This window comes from Lactuca sativa, chromosome 4 (genome assembly GCF_002870075.4).
Source record: "Lactuca sativa cultivar Salinas chromosome 4, Lsat_Salinas_v11, whole genome shotgun sequence".
Taxonomy (NCBI): Eukaryota; Viridiplantae; Streptophyta; class Magnoliopsida; order Asterales; family Asteraceae; genus Lactuca; species Lactuca sativa.
The window spans coordinates 83,803,031-83,824,877 of NC_056626.2; positions in this window are offsets into that span (position 1 = coordinate 83,803,031).

Genomic DNA, 21,847 nt, shown 5'->3' on the forward strand with positions numbered 1-21,847 from the left:
GCATGGTATGCAACCCTAACAAAGCACTTGCTCGAACATGGTTATTCTCGTGGTACTATTGATCAAACTTTATTCATCAAGCATGTGGATGATGATCAGATACTGGTTCAGATCTATGTTGACGACATCATTTTCGGGTCCACATGTCCAATGCTTTGCAAAGAGTTTGAAAGCGTGATGAAGAAGCGATTTGAGATGAGTTCTCTAGGCGAAATGACCATGTTTCTGGGGCTTCAGGTCAATCAAAATTCAACCGGAATCCTGCTACATCAAGCAAAGTATGTTGAAGATATTCTTGAGAAGTTTGGATTTTTAGACGCGAAGCCTGCTTCAACTCCCATGGCTGAAAGACCCCTGCTGACTCCATATATTATCGGTGAACCCGTAGATCAAACTCACTACAGATCGATGATCGGTTCCTTGATGTATCTCACTGCAAGTCATCCCGACATCATGTTTGCAGTGTGTCAATGTGTTCGATATCAGGCTAATCCTAAACTTTCACATCTTATTGCTGTCAAAAGAATCTTTCGGTATATCAAAGGCAGTCCAAAACTGGGTCTTTGGTATCCGAAAAATTCTGAGTTTGATTTATATGCTTTTGCTGACAGTAATTATGGAGGCTGCGAGCTTGACAGGAAATCAACATCAGGAGGGTGTCAGTTCCTTGGTGATAGACTGGTATTGTGGCAATGCAAGAAACAACATACGGTATCTACTTATACAGCAGAATCGGAATACATTGCTACCTCGGTGTGCTGTTCTCAAGTTATCTGGATCTAACATCAGCTGTTGGATTACGGTCGGAACTATCTAGAAACCGCAATTCATTGTGATAATGAGGCCGCTATACAAATAACTAAAAATCATGTCCAACATTCCAAAACCAAGCACATTGACATCAAAATTCATTTCATCAGAGATTGTTATGAGCGCTCGCTCATCCGGCTAGAACAGGTTCCCACCGATAGTAATGTGGTGGATCTGTTCACTAAGTCGTTTAACAAAGCTCGATTCGATGTGCTTGTGGTATTTTTAAAAATGATTCGTTTTGAGGATTAATTTTTGTTTTAGGATAGTTTAAATTTGCGCATTTACTTTCGTTTCTTTCCTATGCACAAATTTAGGGGGAGAAATAAAAACAAAACAAAAAAAATTAGAAAATTTTAAAAATCCAAAAACATTAGAAAATCAGAAAATCAAAAAAAAAAAATATATGTTGGTAATGAAATGTGCTTGAGAAAGATGTTCTGGGAAGTGATATGATCATGTGATAACAGGCAACCTGAGTCTGCGTAACGTACCCGAAGTTGAAGGGTCTATGCTCTGGTTTGATGCGTCGGTAGGCACGAAAATTTTAAATGGACTTGACTAGGGAGAGTTGAACTTAGAAAATTTATAGACTTGACAAATCTTGACCTAGTTAGATCCGTTCAGCCTGACAATACGACGCTCGGATAGGTTGAGCAGGGAGATATATATGGGAATCTACTCTTCACATTAATTGAACCCGTACTTGGAACCGTGGTTTAACTTTTCCTCGATGTGCGGATTCTGTCCTTAATTCCTGTTGGATGGGGCGACCGGTAAATTCCGATAAATTAGGTCTGTAGAATATCATTTTCTTTCTTTCCGTCTGTTATTCATATGGTGTCTCCTTTGCGTGACTTCCAATCCGACCTGGTACACAGCATATGCAACTCTATTTCTCTGCAGGTTATATATGTGAAAGACTTCTTATCTGTTAGCCATATGATGTCTCCTCTGCGCGACTTCTAATCCGACCTGGTACACGACATATGTAACCTTCTACTTCTCAACCCCTCTGAAGTAATAAGTAATAAGTAATAGAATTCTGAATCTATCCTCTCTCTGAATGGCTGTCTGTTCACCCGGTGTAAGGAGTACTCTGGAAGTTCTTGATGGCTGGGGCATATCAGGAAGCGGGAAACACATTCCAGTACACTTAAAATTGAACTCATACAGATTGTCTATAGATCTCGCTGCTCAATTTAGGTGGACAACAATATCCCTGGTCGTCGTCAGATGAATGGACCTTAAGATATAGTATCTAAGGAATTAGGATCAGATATAAATTTTAGGATTTTAAGTTCACCCTGTCTTGTAACAAATAGTATGTCCTAAATCTATCATAATTTTTCGTGTTTAAGTGGACCACAATACCGACGATCGACCAGACAAAGATGTGAATATGGAAGGTACCGACAAGTGGATAAAGATTGTCTAACAACTTTGATCCTAGTATCTCAAGATGAAGTCAAAAAGTTTACGCATGTTGTTTAGTTAAAAAATTTATTTTTATTTTTTAAATTTTTTTTAACTAATAGACAAATTTTTATTATTTGTTGAAATTAGAATATTTTTATTTTATGTTAATTTTATTTTTATTTTTATTTTTACTTTTAAATTTTTATTTTAATAATCCTCAAAAAGTTTTATTTTTGAAAAATCTGTTTGGAAATTGGAGTGACAATCTAACAGTGTATGCGGTTTGAAAAGTCAAAGGAGTATAAATGTGGGAGTTTACTGCGGTAAACTCTCTTTACCGCCTCCCTCATTCAAAAAGCGTAAACTATCTTTTCTCTCTCTAATCTTCGAAAAACAAAGTGTGAGTTTTCTCAAAATCGTTTAGTCGTCGTCAAAGATAAAGGCATATCTTAAGACAACTGAGATGCACAATCTTGCAATAGTGTTGGATGATCCACCAGAAGCTCACAAAGATTTCATGTCCATGATGTATCGCTTACGAGAATGCTGCTTGGCTTATGCAATCACAGTGAATCCTGTCATTTATGAATGTCTTATTCACGAGTTCTGGAAATCAGCCAAGATGTCCGAGAAGAACAAGAGTGTAATTATTGAAGTTGTGGTGCAAAACTGCAAGATCCAGATTTCGGAGCTATATATCAGAGACACATTGATGATTCTTGATGATTCTGACTATCTAACCGAAGCTGATGCTGCGGAAATTCCAAAGATTCTTGAAAGAATGGGATATTAGGGCTCTTATCCTCCTACAGTGAAAAAGCTCTTGCCTCCTTACTGGCGCTTCTTGGCTTACGTTTTCATTAGTTGCGTGTCAGGACGGAGATCGGGAGCGGATGAGATCTCAATCAGAAACACAAGAGCGATTGTATCCCTGGCAGCTGGCAACAAATTTAACTTATCAAAGTATATCTTTGATGAGTTTCTTGTGAATATTGGTGCACTGACTCGGGGAAACAGAGATGCATTTATGATGTATCCCAGATTCATTCAAACTTTCATTGATGATCAGTTTCCTGACATGGTTAAATCTGGTGATAAGATGGATACTAAGTCCCGAGGCCCTCACACCGTTGGGCTTATTAAACAAAACAGAAAGGGTAAAGTGATATTTCAAGGTCTTCATCCCTTGGTGAAGTTCGGACAATTTGCTAACATAAATGAGTCTTCCGAATCCCATGAAACTTCTGAAAAGACTCTATCAGAACCGTCTTCATCAGCAAAAGTGTCCTCTGAGTTTATTATCACTGCTTCCGAACATGAAGATGTTGAGACTCCTGCTCAAGTGATTCAAGTTGATGATGAACCTGAATTGCAATGTATTCAGGTTCAGAGTGACTATAATGAGGAATCGAGAAAAGATGACAATGAAGATGAGAACGTCGATTTATCGGGATTTGATCAAGATGATATTCCACAGAACTTTGGTGGAAATGATGACTTTATGTCTGAGTTGAACCTCGACAGCTTGCTTGACAATGTCAATGAAGTGGCTCCTGTGACCACTGAGACAAGGATTGAAGAAGACGTTTTTGTGATCTCTCCTCCTGCTTCAAATCCAACGGCAGTAATAGTAATTCCCACGGTGACAGTGTCAAGGATTCCTCCCCTTGACACTAGCCTACCTACATCATTGCCAATGGAAGAAGATCTTACAACCTCTCATGCCACTCCTCCCCCTAACAAACGACGTAGACTTGTACTGAGGTTAGCAACTCAGAGTACAACGACACAAAGTGCTACAGCTCCTCCAACAATCACACCAGTCATTGTCTCAACCAAACCCATCAGTGAGGGCCCCAATGCTGTATTTGGAGCTGGTGGTCCCTCATTTCATGCAGATCCTTCATCTCCTAGACCAAACGAAGATGATGTCTCAGTCAAGCTAGCTCATCTGTTAGCTGAGGAACAATTCTCGACACCACCTTCTCGTGGCAAGGGAATTCTCATCGGAGGTGACAACACAAGAGATTGCTCCCCCTCACTCCAAAGCCAGATTGACGCCATCAAATAGAAAAATGTTGAACTTGATCAGAGGAATATTGAGCTGGTAATCAAAGTCACAGAACTCCATTCTGAGAATACCGAGCTTAGCATTCAAATGGCTGAACTTAAAGAAGAAGATGCTCTGAAGACAAAGCAAATTTCTGATCTTCATACGTAATATGGTCATCTGGCTGCAAATTTCCTGGAGCTACAAAAGAAGCTTGAAGACAGGTTTGGTGATAATTTCAAGACAACTGTTGATGAACCTCATGTCGATCCCCCGGTTCCAGATGTTCCAAACGATGATGCTCCAATCTCTTCTCAACCAATTAGATCCATGATTGTTGTAGATCGTTTTGAAGTGGACCCAAAACAGGCCTCCAGAGCTGCAAAGGCTAAAGGAGCCAAAAGAAAGAAAGCTGATGAGAAGTCGACTGACAAGAACAAATGGCTATTTAAAAGAAGTGTGGATCATAAAGCTCCCTGGGATAGGCCTCGAGTAACTTTCACTAACCTAAGCACTCAAACTTTCAGAGACATATATGGTGATAGGTCAGGAATTATATCGTGGGGATTTCATGATACGTTGGATATGTTTATGGTACGAAGGAAGAGTGGGAATAAACAATTGTATAAGGATGTTCATGATTTCAACTCCTTTACCAGGGTTGACCTTATTGAGCTATCTAAAGCTCCCTTCTCAAATCCGTCAAAGAATTCAAAGGCTAGCCAATTTAAATATTTCTTGGAAGATCAAGTGGCTAAGGGTTTTCCATCAATGAAAACAGCGGAGTCTTTTGTTGCAGTTCACAAGCATGTTTTGGATAAAGAAACCAGCGAGCCTATTCGGGCAGTGATGTGGCCTGCCACTGCTCAAGTCAAACATATCCCTGTTCCTCAAAATTGTCCTGATGGATCCCTACACTCTATGCTTTATTGGGTGCATGATGAAACTTCAGATGTTGCAGTTATCAAGCTCAAAGAAGATTGCATTCGCCTGTATGACAAAAGGGATATACTCCAGTTTGGTGAGCGAGACATTCATCAGCTTGCCAAACAACAGATTATTGTTGCTGATGAGTTATTCGAACCTGCTGCAAAGGAATATACAAGGATGGTGGCTACGATTATTGAAAAGAGAATATGGAATGGAGCTATGGGGAGATCCGATGTGTTGGTTGTTGACAAAGACTAAATCCAAGCCTGCTCCAAACCAAGGGGGGAGATTGAAGGGTCATGTAAATGGTTTGGGCTAGGCTTAGCATGTGATTTGTTTTGGCTCAGGACTGTATTTACATTTGCGTTAGTTTTGTGTTTTGAGGTGTTTACAACCGTAAGCACGTTTACGGCCGTAAACGTGTTTACGGCAGCAAACTTCGTTTGCGGTCTTTGTCTAGTATAAATAGTCTACACATTTATCTTTTTGGGGGTTGGATGCTCTAGATGTTTACTGCCTGTTCTTGAGTTGTACCTGACGATTTCTAGTGTTTAATCATGTGCAAGCTCAATTCATTCATCTTATTGTGTTATTCTCGATTCATGTTTGTTTGATTATCAGTTTTAGATCCAGAATCGGACCTAACATATAAATAGGACCCCAAGGCCATCAATTTTTGTTCATGACATTCCTAAGAGTATTAGGAACGAAAATTCCTTATTATACTCTCTCTCCTATTCGTTCTAGGGCTTCTAGGGTTTTGGGTGTGAGCCATCAAAGGCACGAGATTTCTGGTGCCTGCTTTTCAAGGTTTTTAAGAAGGATATTGGTGTGATTATTTTCTATAATAATCAAGATGTATGTAAAACCTAACTCTATTTAAATTTCAATTATTATAGTGTTCCCTTAGTGTAACATTCCAAAATTTAAGGCCAAAATTTTCATTTTTAATATAAGAAAACCTTTAATATCTTTATTCCAGACATTGAAAATATTTCAATTAAAACAAATGTCAGAGTCTAATCCCAAAGATCACATAAAGTAGAATAACATGGGTGAATGCGTTGTGGTCGTACCGAGCTCCTATTTCTTGAAAACTGAAGATACCTAAAACCAAAATTATACATCGTAAGCACGAAGCTTAGTGATTTTCCCAATTACCACATACCATACATATCAACTGGGCCATACATGTTATACATACTGTGAGCCATACATATTAAACATATCCACAATCAAGTAAGGTGGTATGCGCCAAACATAGTCTTGCCATTATGCTACAAGCCGCATGTGGTCTTTCTTGCCAAGCTTGGGGCCACCCCTCTCAGTCTTACAGACAAGTGCCAAAAGCCACCTCCTGGTCTTCCATGCAAGCATCACAAAGACAACTAGCATACATACTACTCTACTTGGTTAATCAACATATAGTGTGCTAGGAGCCACATCCTGGTTTTTCATACATAATAGCATACAGTGTGCCAGGAGCCACCTCCTGGTCTTTCATACATATTGCCTAGGGCTAACCCCCGGGTCTCCCTACCATACATAATAACATACCATGTGCCATTGGACCAAAGAAGCATTATTGGGCTTTTGGCTAAGGCCCATGAGAGGGGATTAGGCCTAATTGGAAATTGGGCCACTAATGGGCTTCTATGGATTTTATGGTTTGGGTCTTTTTTTATATTACGGTTTTGGGCCTTAGAGCTGGACCATGTTGGATTAGGGGTAAAATGGTCATTTTACCCTAAGAAGGATGATTCGTACAGTCTAAGTGTTATTTTGGTATTGATAGTTCGAGGAGCCGAAGGATCAACAGTCAGGGAATTTCCAGTAGCCGTCAGAAGTGTATCAGCCAGCTTGTGACATGAGTCTCCTCACTATTTGTATGTTTCTAAGGCACAAATGCTGGCCCATTTAGTTTATGTATGAAAGGAAGACCCGAGGGTTAGCCCTAGGCATTGTGCATGAAAGACTAAGAGGTGTCTCCTGGCACACAGTATGTTATTATGTATAGTAGGAAGACCTGGGGGATTATCCATAGGCAATATGTATGAAAGACCAGGAGGTGGCTCCTAGTACTCTGTATGTTATTATGTATGAAATACCAGGATGTGGCTCCTAGCACATTTTATGTTGATTAGCTAAGTAGAGTAGTATGTATGCTAGTTGTCTTTATGATGCTTGCATGGAAGACCAGGAGGTGGCTCTTGTTTGTAAGACCGAGGGGGTGGCCCCAGGCTTGGCAAGAAAGACCACGTGCGGCCCTGGAATAATAGCAAGACTATGTTTGGCACATAGCACCTTACTTGATTATGGATATGTTTGATATGCATGGCTCACAGTATGTATGGCATGTATGGCCTAGTTGATATGTATGGTATGTGGTAATTGGGGAACTCACTAAGCTTTGTGCTTACGGTGTACAGTTTTGGTTTCAGGTATCTTTAGTTTTCAAGAAATATGAGCTCGGGACGATCGCAACGCATTCACCCATGTTATTCTGCATTATGTGATCTTTGGGATTAGACTCTAATATTTGTTTTAATTGAAATGTTTTCAATGTCTGGAATAAAGATATTAAAGGTTTTCTTATATTAAAAATGAAATTTTTGGCCTTAAATTTTGGGATGTTACACTTAGGGTTCTTGATGTCTGTATGTTATGGCTATCAATAGAGAAAACTTAGATCCAAAATAGGTTGCATGTGAACTTAAGTGTTAAGATTTTCCACCACATGTTTTCAATATAACCTATAAAACTCATCAGTGGTATCAGAGCTATAGTTTTCTATTTGATTGTCTATAATAGTAAATAGATCAAAATTAGTGTTTGTTGAAATTAAAACCTAATGGCCATGATTTTCAATTTTGATAAGGTTTCTTGAAACTCTAGCCTCCCTAACCCTATTTTTGAAAATAGGGGACTTATTTTAGGGTTTTATCTTGTTTCCTTAATTATTGTTTTAATAGCCTTAAAATATAATAATTGAAACTGGAAAAATCCATAGTGTTGTCTTGTTTCCTTAATTATTGTTTTAATAGCTACAAAATAGAATAATTAAAAAATTGGAAAAAACCGATACCCTATTTTTGAAAATTAAAAGAGTTTGGATTAGGATTAAATTTGAATTATTTTTATTAATTGTTTAATTTAAATAATTATTAATCTCTAAATGATTTAATTAATTTAATTAATTAGTTAATTAAAAGATGAAGATAAATCATAATTGGTTCAATATTAATTAATTAAAAGATTTAATTTAAATAATTAATATCTAAACCTTGTATTTTGAAAAGCTTTAAAATACACCTTATATATACTATTAAAAGTTTGATATATTATATGTATAAAACAAGTCAGTCAAATCGCTAGTACGCTTCATTCACGAAGCCATCCTATAACCTTCTTTAAGAATCTCACTCTAATTACTTTAGGAAAAATGTGAAAAGTATGTTAATCCATGAAAACGCACATCATGTTTATATGTTGTTAATGGATCGTGTGTGGTTAAATGACACACTAATAGGGTCTATAAAGAGATATGATAGGCATCTCAAATATTATCATTGTTGATTGAGGGTGTGGTTAACTGGAACATCGATGTGAGAATTGGAGCATTGATGTGATATAATAAATGAAATCGAGGTTGTCAAGAGGGTTTGAATGGTTATTCACATCTCGTTTGTGATCATTGGCATCCCAGTCGCAAAAGTGAGAGCATAATCTCATATTAAACATGATATTGATAAGATTCAATGAATCTCAAAAGATCTAGGAGTTTCATAAGATTGGAATTGGTAAAAGCCTTACTTACCAAAAATATATTCAAATTTGATTAAAACATCCCTCTTTAAAGTTCGAGTAAAAAATATGGATCCTAGGACAAAATTACATACATGGTCCTTGTGGTTGACACAATTGACCAACTTTGGTCCTTATGATAAATTTTGTGCGTAGATGGTCCATGTGGCTTCAAAATCTTGCAAAGACAGTCTTTTTGGCTAACGGTGTTAAGTTTTTCAGTTAAGTCCCTTGTTAAATGCCCCAATTGCCCTTCATGCCATAGGGACCGTTTATGTAATTTGTTCTAGCCAAAATGAGCATTTATGTAACTTTGTCTATTATTTATTATTTATTATTTAATTTATTTATATTTCTATGATTTAGAATTTTTTTTGACGTTTTTTTCGAATATATTCTTGATGTTTTTTTAAATCACTTGCATTTTTTGATATTTTGTTCGTATAATTTTTCTATTTTTTTATGTTTTATTCGAATATATTTATTGATATTTCTTTTGACTTTTTGCTTGAATAATTTCTTTTATTTTTTTGACGTTTTGTTCAAATAGAATTTTTAATGATTTTTTTTTTACATTTTGTTTGTTTATATTTGTTAAAGAGTTCATGATCACTATAATCATAATTTGTAACTTAATTCACTTACAATCATATTTTTCTATTTTTTTGTTCTTTTAATATATATAAGGTTATATAGTTATTATTTTTTTAATTCAAAAATCTAACTATATAACACATATAAGGTTGTATAATTAATATTTTTATGAAGAATTTTATAAACATTTTTTTAAATATATAAAAAACTTTGTTAAATGTGAGTATGATTAATATAGATAGGCTAATCGGAATATATAGGCTAATCGAAAAAAAAATATCTAAAAGAATTAAATAACTCAAAAAATACTAAAAGTTAGAGTAAATTACACGAACGGTCCTTATGGTTTTGGGTAATTTACACGCTTGGTCCTTAACTTATTTTTTTAACTCGGAAGGTCCTTATTGTTTGTTTTTGTTACACGCTTGGTCCCTATAATTTGTTTTTGTTACGCGCTTGGTCCCTATCTTACCTAAAAAGACTATTATTTAAATATGGAAAAATGGTGAGGTAGGTAAGGTAAGGTGAGAGGGTGGGGTTGGGGTGTGTGTTTATTTAAAGAAATTAGAAACTCAAGGGCAAAATAGTCTTTTTAGGTAAGAAAGGGACCAAGCGCGTAACAAAAACAAACAGTAGGGACCTTTCGAGTTAAAAAATTAAGTTAGGGACCAAACGTGCAAATTACCCTAAACCATAGGGACCATTCGTGTAATTTACTCTAAAAGTTAAGTTCAATGTGAAATAGTATGAGCGCTCACGTCAAGACTACGAGACAGTCTTAGGTTAGTATATGTGTATCCAATTTATATTAATCATATTCACGTTTAACATTTTTTTATTAAAATGTTTATAAAAAGTTTTACAAAAATAATAATTATACAACCTTATATGTGTTATATAGTTATATATTTGAATTATAAAATAATACTTTTAAAACCTTATCTATATTAAATGAATAACAAAAAGGAAAATATGAGTGTAAGTGAATTAAGATAAGAATTGTGATTACAATGACCATGGAATCTTTAATAAATACAAACAAGCAAAATATATAAAAAAAACATTAAAAAATATATTCGAACAAAAAGTAAAAAAAAAAATTAAAATAAATTATTCAAACAAAAAGTCAAAAGAAATATTAATACCTGTATTCGAAAAAAGTTAAAAAATAGGAAAAATTATACGAACAAAATATCAAAAAATGTAAGAGACAAAATATAAAAAAAAATAAATAATATATTCGAACAAAACATCAAAAAAATCTAAATCATAGTAATATAAATAAATTAAATAAAAATAATAATAAATAATAAATGACGTTACATAAATGGTCCATGTGGCTGGAACAAAGTACATAAATTGTCCCTATGGTAGGAAGGGAAAATGTGTCATTTGACAAGAGATTTAACTGAAAAAGTTAACACTGTTAGCCAAAAGGATTGTCTTTGCAATATTTTGAAACCACGGGGACCATCTATGCACACAAATTTTCATAAGGACCAGAGTTGGTCAATTATGTCAACCACAAGCATCATTTATGTAATTTTGTCTAATTTAAATTTATGGGTTACTAATTAATTATTAAAATCAACTCAATTGAATTCTCTTTTCTCCTAATCAAAAATGCCTTATGAAGATAAAAATGGCCTTCCTCGTTCTTTTGTAAATGATTTTCCTCTTCCTTCTGAAGATGATCTTCCACATTCTGATCAAGGTGAAATTGATTTCCCTTCTTTAGGAATTGGTGGAACTGGACATCATGCTTCTTCAACTCTTCCACCTCTTCCTCATGTGACTCTCCCAATGTCACGTTTTCCTTAAGTCAAAAGATATGAGACAAATCAAGTCCTATTGGCATATAGACATCAAGATGAAAATTTTATGTGCGCGCATGTTCTAGAAATGAAATCGCACATTAAAAAGTTGGATAGAATGGGTGTCGTTTTCTCAAGGGAGCAAGCCATTGATTTGGTTCTTCTTTCACTTCCAAATTCATATGATCAGTTCATTGAGAACTTTAATATGAGGAAGATTGACGTGACCATAGTTGATCTAACCCAAATGTTGATTATTGTTGAAGCAGAAATGCTTAAAAGCACTCTGAAAGCAGATATGCTTATTAGTTCTAATTCCAAGGATTCCTTGGACATTGACAATGGTGACAATGGTGCTCCAGAAAAGATTTCTCTTCCCAATGGAAAGGGGTCATCAAAGATCAAATTATTTGATCGTATGGTAATGAGAAAGGCTAGTTCTGGGATCGTTCCTTGTGTTGACCCCAAATAGTCTATTTTTTCTACTGTCAATTGAAGGGACATTAGAAATGAAGCTACCCAAAATACCTGAAAGATCTTAGAGATTGTAAAGTCAAGTCGTGTGACTCTACTTCAGGTTGATCCGATATAAGTTCCTATTCATAGACTCTTAATACATGATGTGATGATCACATTTTAATGGTATTAAAGAAGCTAAGGGAAAGAAGGAAGCTTAAGCAAAGTGAGCTAAATCTGATTGTGAGAGATGGACTTTTGTCAAATGGTTTGATGATCAAAATTTGGAGCTACTTTTAAGAAGTTAGAATAATTTAGTAGACTGCTATTACTCTTAGGATATGTCTAGAAACATATATATATTTTTTCATTTTATGGTTTGTAAGGATAAGTTCCAACTTTTCGTTTATTTTCAATAAAAATGAAATTTTGGTTTATATAGTTGCTTTATTTCATATTTCCTTGCAATGACATTTATGAAAGTGTTGGTTATGTTTCTAATATTAGCAATATTAACTGTGGATTTGATTCTTATGATATCGCTTGTGGTATTGTCATAATTGACTAAGTGAAAAGAAATCTCATCACCAAGTTTCAAGTGGACAGAAGCATGGAGTCATACAATTCGAATTGCATGATGCATGAGAATCTTGTTCATTGAAAAAAGTATGACTAATTCATTGTTCACATGTTTATGTGAGGCAAGTGAAAGACTAATAGATCTAGTATATGTTGATATGGACTATTCAGACCCACCACAAAGGACGATAACTTTATTCGTCATGATTTACTGATGTTTCAGTAAATATGGTTGTGTTTATAAGATTAAGCATAATTCTGATACTTTGAAAAGAATCAAAGAGTAGCTGAACGAATAAGAAGAATCTATTAGGCAGAAAGATAAACATTTCTCCTATATGAAAGGAAAGGAGAGTACTTTAGTATAATGTTTTATGATCATCTTAGTAATTGTGAAATTGTATCACAATTGACTCCTCCAAGAACATCTTAGTGAAATTGTATGACTAAGAATAGGAATCGAACATTTTTGGAAAAGGTTTGATCATAGATGAGTAATACTTTGTTCCAATCAAGTTTTAGACTCATGCTCTAGTAATTATGAATCATATCTTGAAACTCATTTCAAACTAAGAAGGTTGAAGCACCTCAAAATATGTGGAGTCAAAAATGTTTTCTTACTCTAGCACATATAGAATTGGAGTTGTGATGTTTTCATTAATCGAGAAACAAAAGATAAACTGATACCTATTCTATGAAGTGTTTTCTTTTCAGGAATTCACACGAACTTTTGAATATTTGTTTTAGCTCGTCAAGGAATGTTCCTTGAGAGAAAACTCATATGTCAAGAAGTCAGTGGGAGTAGTGTTGATCTTGAGAGTTTTAAGAGTCAACCGATAATAAACCTTTTAGTTTTCACTAGCGTACGACTTGAGGTTGATAACATGTTGTGCTTGATTGACACATTCTTATTTCTATGCACTTATAGATAAGTTGGTAATGCTTATGAGTTCTATGTTTTCATTTAACTACAAAAGCAATAACTCGTTGGTCAGTGAAAGTACATTGATCAATATGGGTGAGTTGCTAACAACTTGGAAGCATTGGTAGGCCCTGGTGCTACCAGAGGGCAAAAAATTTGGAATAGCGAAGTTCAGTCCGTGACGGAAGCTAAATTTGAATTTGATTTTATCCTAAACCTTGTCGTTTGATTGTAGGTTGGAAATGATAAATTTACATGGATGGGAACATATGCACCATAAAATCTAGGTGGCAAAAGTTTCACTCTAATTCATGAGAATGATTGTGATGAAATACTTTTTTGATAGATTATAATATTTGATAAATAACATTATGGATGTTGGTAGTGTTAATTGCATTCTAAAATTCACAGTATGATTACGGGATTCCTCTTCATATTTCAAATTGTGAGGAATGATAAGGAATTGTTTGAACTTTCAATACATATATCTATAAGCTCTGAAAGGGTTTAAACAAACACATGTGCTATCCATTGAAGTTGTATAAGCTTAAGAAGTCTACTTGGAGACTTATCGAAGCATCGGGTAATAGAAATTTGTACATCAATAAGAAAATAAAGAGTATTGATTTCTAGAGGTCCAGTTAAGTTTTGCGTACATGTCAAATCTAGTAGGAGCATAATTGTTATGCTAGTATTGAATGTTGACAATATTGTTGGTAAGGAACAAAGTTTTCAATTTGAAAATTGCAAAGTTTGGGAATTAATTCGCTATAGTAGACTTAAGGGACAGGGCACTCATACTTTGTTTTGAATCTAAAGGTTTAGATCGTATAGTTTAATAGAACTTAGTCATAGACGTATATGAATATCGTGTTGAAATGGTTCAACATAGGAAGTTCCATATATGGAAGTATTATAACAAGAGATTGAACATATATCAGATCCTTATATAAAATATAATGAGTCAAGTCCCATATGCTTCAGATATAGGATCGATTACATATGCTATAATATTCACTTATTCTAATTTTTCAAATGCTTAGAGAATTGTGAGAAAAAGGACTAGAATTTTTTGTTACTAAAGTTGTTAAACAACTATCAATGTCATTCTAAGGTTATACCACAAGACTAGTATCTTGTGGACAATTAGAAGTATGATATTAGTTTGTATGGACCATGGTTACATGATTCTGGATTGAGATGGTTCTTGATCAGAATTGATGGTCATAAGGAAATATGGAAATGTTTCCATAATGAGAGATACTTGAAAAGTATATATGTGAGTTGGAAACTTTAATGCAAGATAAGTGTTCAAGGAGTGTACCTTGCATTAGAACCTTCATTACAATGGAATTTTTTCTAGCGACAAACTTCCAATGGGATATTCTTTAATAACGAAGACTCCGTCTTTGAGACTTTGAATCTTGATATCACAAGAGATTAATGCATGTTAAGTTGGAAGTCCATCACATCTTGAATAATGATAACAATTTGGAATTGTGAAATGAGAATCATTTGAATAATGTCTGGTTGATCTGTTCACAAAGGAATGACCATAGAGAGGCAGAATATGTATGTTCATAACATGGAATGACTGATGTTTAATCCAAGTGGTTAGTTGATTACTCAAAACATTATCCAATGAATAAATTCGTAATTATTATGGTAATTAAATAGTAGAGATTATTTATATTCAATAGTTTTGAGACCATAGTTAATTAGTTTATTATTGTGTTTCACTTTGCATGTTTTACTTCTTAAATGATTTGATTATTCGAAATTCCACTGTCACTCATACTTTTGGAAGTAAGTATTGAATTAAGACTGTCATGAATTGAATTGAATATTGTCTATGAGGATTAGACATTGCAATAAGATTTCTACAATGTTCATGAGTACTTAGAAAACTAGGGATTTTGAGTATTGGATAAACCCACGCTCAGAGAATTACTTCATGGATTCTATCACTAGTAATTGTGAGATGATAATATCTTTTATTCTTAAAACGCAGATATATGAGTTGTAATTTGCAAGTCGGTCGTGAATTGGTATTGTGAAAATGCATCAGTAACTTGATGTCATAAAATGTAGTGTCATGCATGATTTGGTAAGTAAAACATACAAGCATATAAGTCAAAGTTTATTAGTTACTTTTTCCCTAACGGGAAAAGCGATATCTTTGGGCCCCTCAATGATTTGATGTTGTAACATATACGTTCAGTTATCGTGTTTTGTAACTTTTAAAAGTAAATAATATTATGAAATATTATATGATTATGAGCGTTGAGTTCTAACATATTGTTTTTACTAGAATTGAAGTAAAACTATGTTTAGAATCGTTCAGAAAGTAATGGGAAGTCTTATGAGATTCCGATCAAAAGTTAACTATTGAAATTAACGAAAATATAAAATCAAAAATAAGTAAAATTATATTATTGAAAGTTGTAAAGAATCTCGTTAGAAATATTTAGGCAAAAACCTCATCAAAATCCGAGTTATAACGAAGAAGTTATGACTTAGTGAAGTTTTGCGACATAACCGACACACCATATGACGTAAAAAGTGAGTTTTCGATAAAATAATTTTAATCTGTAGTGATCTAAATGAAATTCGTAGTATTCGTTAAACCGAGAATTTTCATAAAAAGAACGTCAAAATCTGATTTCGTATGAAAAAGTTATGATTTTTCCAAGATTCGGTATAACAGTAGACGACTAAAAACTCGAAATAAAGACCGAGTGATTTTTAGCCAACACAACCTAGATGAGAATCGAAGGTCTCATCAATAGTAGTACAATGGTAAAAAGACAGATGAAAACTGACGTCCGATGAAGAAGTTATGAACTTTTAACAGAGTTTTCCTGTCCCGGTCTGTTAAAAATATAATTTTAAAAATAAATTCAAAATTAGCCAACAGAGTCTAAATAAAAGTTGTAGGGTATAATCTCACCTAGGCGTGGATATAAAAAACGTAAAAAACGGAGCTCGTATGCGAAATATACAAATATTAGAAGTTTACGGCTCAAATATCGAGACTAGACCGAGGAGGTACGCCCCGCATAGAGGCTTACGCCCAGCGTTCGCATGGTAGGGCCTCAGATTGACCATGTCACTCATATTCGCATGGTAACCACATATCAGACACATCTGAGCCACGTACCCTCCTTTCCGAGAATCGGACGCGTGTCTCGTACGCCCCGCGTACAGCGAGACTACGCCCCGCGTAGTAAGGTGCTTCAGACCCTATATAAAGGATGCGAGGTTGCCCGTATTTTGGTTGCCAGTTTTCAATCCCTTTCACTCTAAAACCTCTCTCTAGCGTATTTTTTTAACCCCCTAAGTTCTAGTATCATCCCCGACACCCGAAGCAAGTCTCGACGCTCCGAAGTTCCTAAGAAAATCATATTTTCAAGTCGAAACTCTGCCCGCGTAAGGCTGGTTTTCAACTAAAATTCCCGGTTTCGTCACGATTGTATGTTATGTGTTATATATTCAATGTACTATCCATATTTTACTGTGTTATATCGGATTTATGCCTTTGGCCATGTAGAGCATGACTCGTATAACTTCTGGTATTGGCTTTGTGCCTTTGGCCATGTAGAGCATGACTCATATAATTTATGGTATTGGCATAGGGCTATGTAGGGCTGAAAGCCTGTATATACTAGCAAAATGATAATCCGAAATTGTATTTTCTGTTCCATTTGGGCTGAAGCTTTATTGATGTATATCAAGTATGGAAATTGTTATGTCTCATTGTTTGTAAATCATTGAATCAGAATGCTAGTTGATATGGAAAGCCTGTCATATGATACACATAAGCCTTTGTTGTTCTTTGTCCTTCTTTGCTTCTGTCATATTGATATGTATATGGCATAACGTTATATTGTAACTATTATTGAACTCACTAAGCATCGCCCGCTTATCCCTCTCAATGTTTAAACTATTACAGGTGATAAGCATCCAGTATAGTCATATACTGTTGGAAGATTTAGAATAGTTTATACTATTGCTTTTGTACTTGGGTTTACGTGTGTAAAAAAAAGTGGTAATATCCTGGGTAGTTATGTAATATACTAAAACTTAGTCGGTTTGTATCCAATTTTTTGAAATCAAACTCTCAATGTAAATATTGTTTATAAATATGCATGTAGCATGTTTTGGAGTAACTTGGAGTAATAATATGGTGTAGTTTTAGAAAGGGGTTCTTGCAATCATGGTAGCAGAGCAGTAGTTTAAGCAAACTAAATTTCGCGGATTGGTATTTAGACTTAAACTATTGGAAGTTCAATATATGAACAGATTCTTTGTAAGTATATGGGTACAAACTATAGGAAAGACTTAAGTAAAGTATTTGGTAATAATAAATCCTAATATTCTAAAAATACTATATTACTCCAAATTTTTAGAACAATGGCTGAACAGGTGAGTAGCTATAGGCCAGAGGTGGGTGGACATCCTCGTCCTGATGAAGGAGATACTCCAGTATCCCTTCGTGAGGAGCGACTTATGGATAAACTTACCGGTGTTATTCGACAGACTTTTGAAGAACACAAAAAGAATAATGATAAAGGCAAAGAGAAAGTCACTGGAGAATCTTCTAAAGCAGAGGCGGAACGTCCCTCATTCAAAACTTTCAAGAGTAGTGGTGGTACAAAGTTTTCTGGTGTCCTTAATCCCATAGTTGTTCTGTAACGCCCGCAGATTCGGGCTAGTCAATTTAGAGTCAATAAGCATAAAAATGAGTTATTTATGGAATATTATTTAGAAGGATTAATCTTAACCAAGTGTTAGTATATGTTACAATGGTTCCGTACATATAAAGAACGCCAAAATCCGAGTTATAACGAAGAAGTTATGGCTCATCGAAGTTTTACGGCAAAACCGGCACGACACCGGGTGATGTAAATAGTGAATTTATGATAGAGGACTTTTTGGTCTTAGTGATCTAAACAAAAGTTATAGTATACATTAAACCGAGAGCGTGCTTAAAAAGAACGCCCAAATCTGACTTCGTATGAGGAAGTTATGAATTTTCTAAGATTTGGCATGGTAGTGCACGACCCGAAACTCGAATTTTAGATCGAGCAGTTTTTGGACCATGTGACCTAAATGAGAGTTGAATATCTCATTAATAGGAAGTCAACGATAAAAAGACAGACGAAAACAGAGTCCGTATGAAAGAGTTACGAATTTTTTGCGGTCATTTAACAATATAATCTCCTCCTACTGTTAAATTTAAGACCGGTCGAGAATTAGCTGACAGAGTCAAAATGAAAGTTGTATATCTTATTTTTACCTACGTGTGGATATAAAGAACGTCAAAAACGGAGCTCGTATGCGAAAGTTACGGATTTTAGAATTCGGAAGTGTGTCGTGCGAAAATGGTTGACGTGGCACAATCTTGGCCATTACTTTCTCCCCAAGGCTTGCCACTAGATGGTGACATGTGGCACCAATTTCAACCATATTCCACCCTATAAATAAAACCCTTTCCACCCTCATTTCTTCACACCTCCACCCTTCTCTCTCTACTTTATCTCTCTCTAAACCTCCCAAAACTCTCCTAGCGCTAAAAGAAAGCCTCAGAGCACTCGACGGATCCGAGAAGAAGAGCTTTCGGCTCGGAAGTTGTGCCCCTGTAGAGCCCGACTTCTAGCCAAACCCCCTCGTAGGTAAGATACGCCTACCTAATTTTTAATATAGCTTTTATTTAAATATAGTAATGTTATTAGGACCTTATAATAATTATTTGAGCTATTATTATGGGTTATATAAGTGTCGTTATAATATCTTTTTAACCACTCACGGTACGGGGAATCTGGTTTGAAGGGCCATTTGGGTTGTTGGATTTCAGAAGTGCTATATGCCAAAATGATCCTGCCCTCCGGTGTTTCATGTCTGACCCTTGTCTGTACATAATGGGTGAAGAGTATTGTTTAACGCTTATATAATAGTAATAATAGCTAGACTATTAATTAGTCTCGTTGAACATTAGACTAAACTCTAGTGGAAATGATACCAGGTTTTATCAACAAAAATTTGTTTTAAAGTAAACGAAGTATTGTCCGAGTACCGAGTCACCACCTTTGCAGGTGAGTGCATAGTCCCTTTCATGAACATGAATTTAATACAAGTATTGATTGAAGTAATAATTATATGTTTATGTGTGAGTTAATTGATGTTTTCTGAAATACGTGTTAAAGAACATACCTGATTATATATGATGATTTAGGATAAAGAGTAAACCTAAATTAATTATTAGGAATATTGGGTAATATTTTCTTACGAGTACGAGTGAGTTATCCTCAGAGAATAGAACTTTAGTATATGTCATTAATCCGGGAGCATAGATTAGACATAGTCATTGTCCCTAGTCTGAGAGTATGGATTGGACATAGTCAACTGTCATTAATCTGGGAGTATGGATTAAGCCATAGTCAGTTGTCCTTAGTCCGGGAGTATGGATTAAGACATAGTCAGTCGTCCTCAGTCCGGGAGTATGGATAGTATATAGTCATTCGTCGTTAATCCGGGAGAAAGGATTTACACATAGACACTTGTCCCTAACCTGAGAGTATGGAATGGGCACAATTATTGATTCGAGAGCATGAATTAGATCCGAGAGTATGGGTTAAGTAACAATTAAAATTTAAGGTCCGAGAGTATAGATAGTCTCGTTGTAAGGATTAACGGGGTGGGGTAAGAGTTGCTTATATATATGTTGAAATTGTATATTTTGTGAGTTCTAAATTATATATATGATATAACATTGTGGGATTGAAATCCCTGTGTACTCACCAGGTTTCCCAACCTCACGGGTGTCGATTACATTACACTGAGAGATTAAAGAGATGTAGATCACTAGTTTAAATGAATGTAAGTTCTGTTTATGCTTATGTTTCTGTATTGACGATGACATCTCAAATGTTTTAAAATGAATAAAAATACATTTCTTCAGAAATGTTTTGATAACGTATTTCTCATGTTTTACTGGGAACAAATTCCGCAACATTTTCACTAAAATAGGTACTCTGATTTTTATAAAGCATAAACAAAATCGGTCTTTTCTTGCCGTGAAAATGGGGATGTCACATGTTCTAACTTGGATTCAGAATATAGAGAAAGTATTTCGTATCTATTATGTGGATAATGAAGACAAGGCTAATTATGCTTCTGTAATGCTCATCGGAGAAGCCTTGGTTTGGTGGGAGGCAACATATGAAGCTATTAACGGCTATGACCAGGAGAATTTATCCTGGGAAATGTTCAAAACTTGTTTTCTAGGGAAGTATTGTCCTCTAGACACGAGGAGGAGATTGGAGAAAGAATTCCTCGAACTTAAACGGGGAGGAATGACTGTGAATGAGTATGAAACTCAGTTCAATCAAAAACCACGGTTTGCTGCAAAGTATATTCCAACTGAAGACGAGAAAATTCAGTTATTCATGGAGGGACTACAACATGAAATCCACCATTTTGTAGCAAATCGGGATGTTCTATCATTTGATAAATCTGTTGAGTACGCCCGAAGACGCGAGCATGACTTGGAGATACATGGTGCCACTCTTTCTATTCCAAAGCATCCACGTACTGATCGAGCCGTTCCTGTCTCCTCTATTCCACCAACTCAATCCGTTCAATCTGAACCTAGAAAACAAGTCCAATCTCATAATACCTCTCGTGGCCGTGGTAGGTCACAATCTTTTTCTCTTCAGTCGCCATCGTGTGGAAAATGTGGAAAGAACCACCAGGGCCAATGCAGAACAAAAAAAGCGATGATCTGTAATGGATGTGGAGAAGTGGGTCACATAAAGCCCGTTTGTCCAATGAAGAGTGTTACATGATTTGCTTGTGGTATTACTGGCCATAGGAAGCATTTCTGTCCTACTCTTACTAGCCAAATGGCGGGAGGTCAAGCTTCTGTTCAACAACCGGTGGGAAGTCAAGCTTCCGTTCAACAACCAAAGAATACTCCAACTAAAAAAGAGGAGGTGCCAAAAGCTAAGGGTTGTGCATTTCAGATTACCATAGAGGAGGCACGCGAAGACCCGAATGTTGTGACAGGTACATTTCTTATCAACTCTAGACCTGGTCACATCTTATTTGATTCTGGTGCCTCAGATTCTTTTGTGTCTCATGAATTTGCGCATTCTTTTCAAATTGCTTGCTATGCACTCGCGCAACCATTTCACGTAGATACTGCGGGAAGTATATCATTACTTGCCGATACAATCTATACAGATTGTGTCATAGAAATTGAAGGCTATAATTTTCTTGCTAACCTGATCCATATCTCCTAGCCCAGCTTTGACAATATTCTTGACATGGATTGGTTTTCAAAGAACCACGCAGAACTCTTGTGTTACGAAATGAATTATCCCACCTATGACCTCGAACTCGCTGCAGTAGTATTCGCCTTAAAACCCTAGATGCATTATCTTTTTGGTACAAAATGCCAATTGTTTA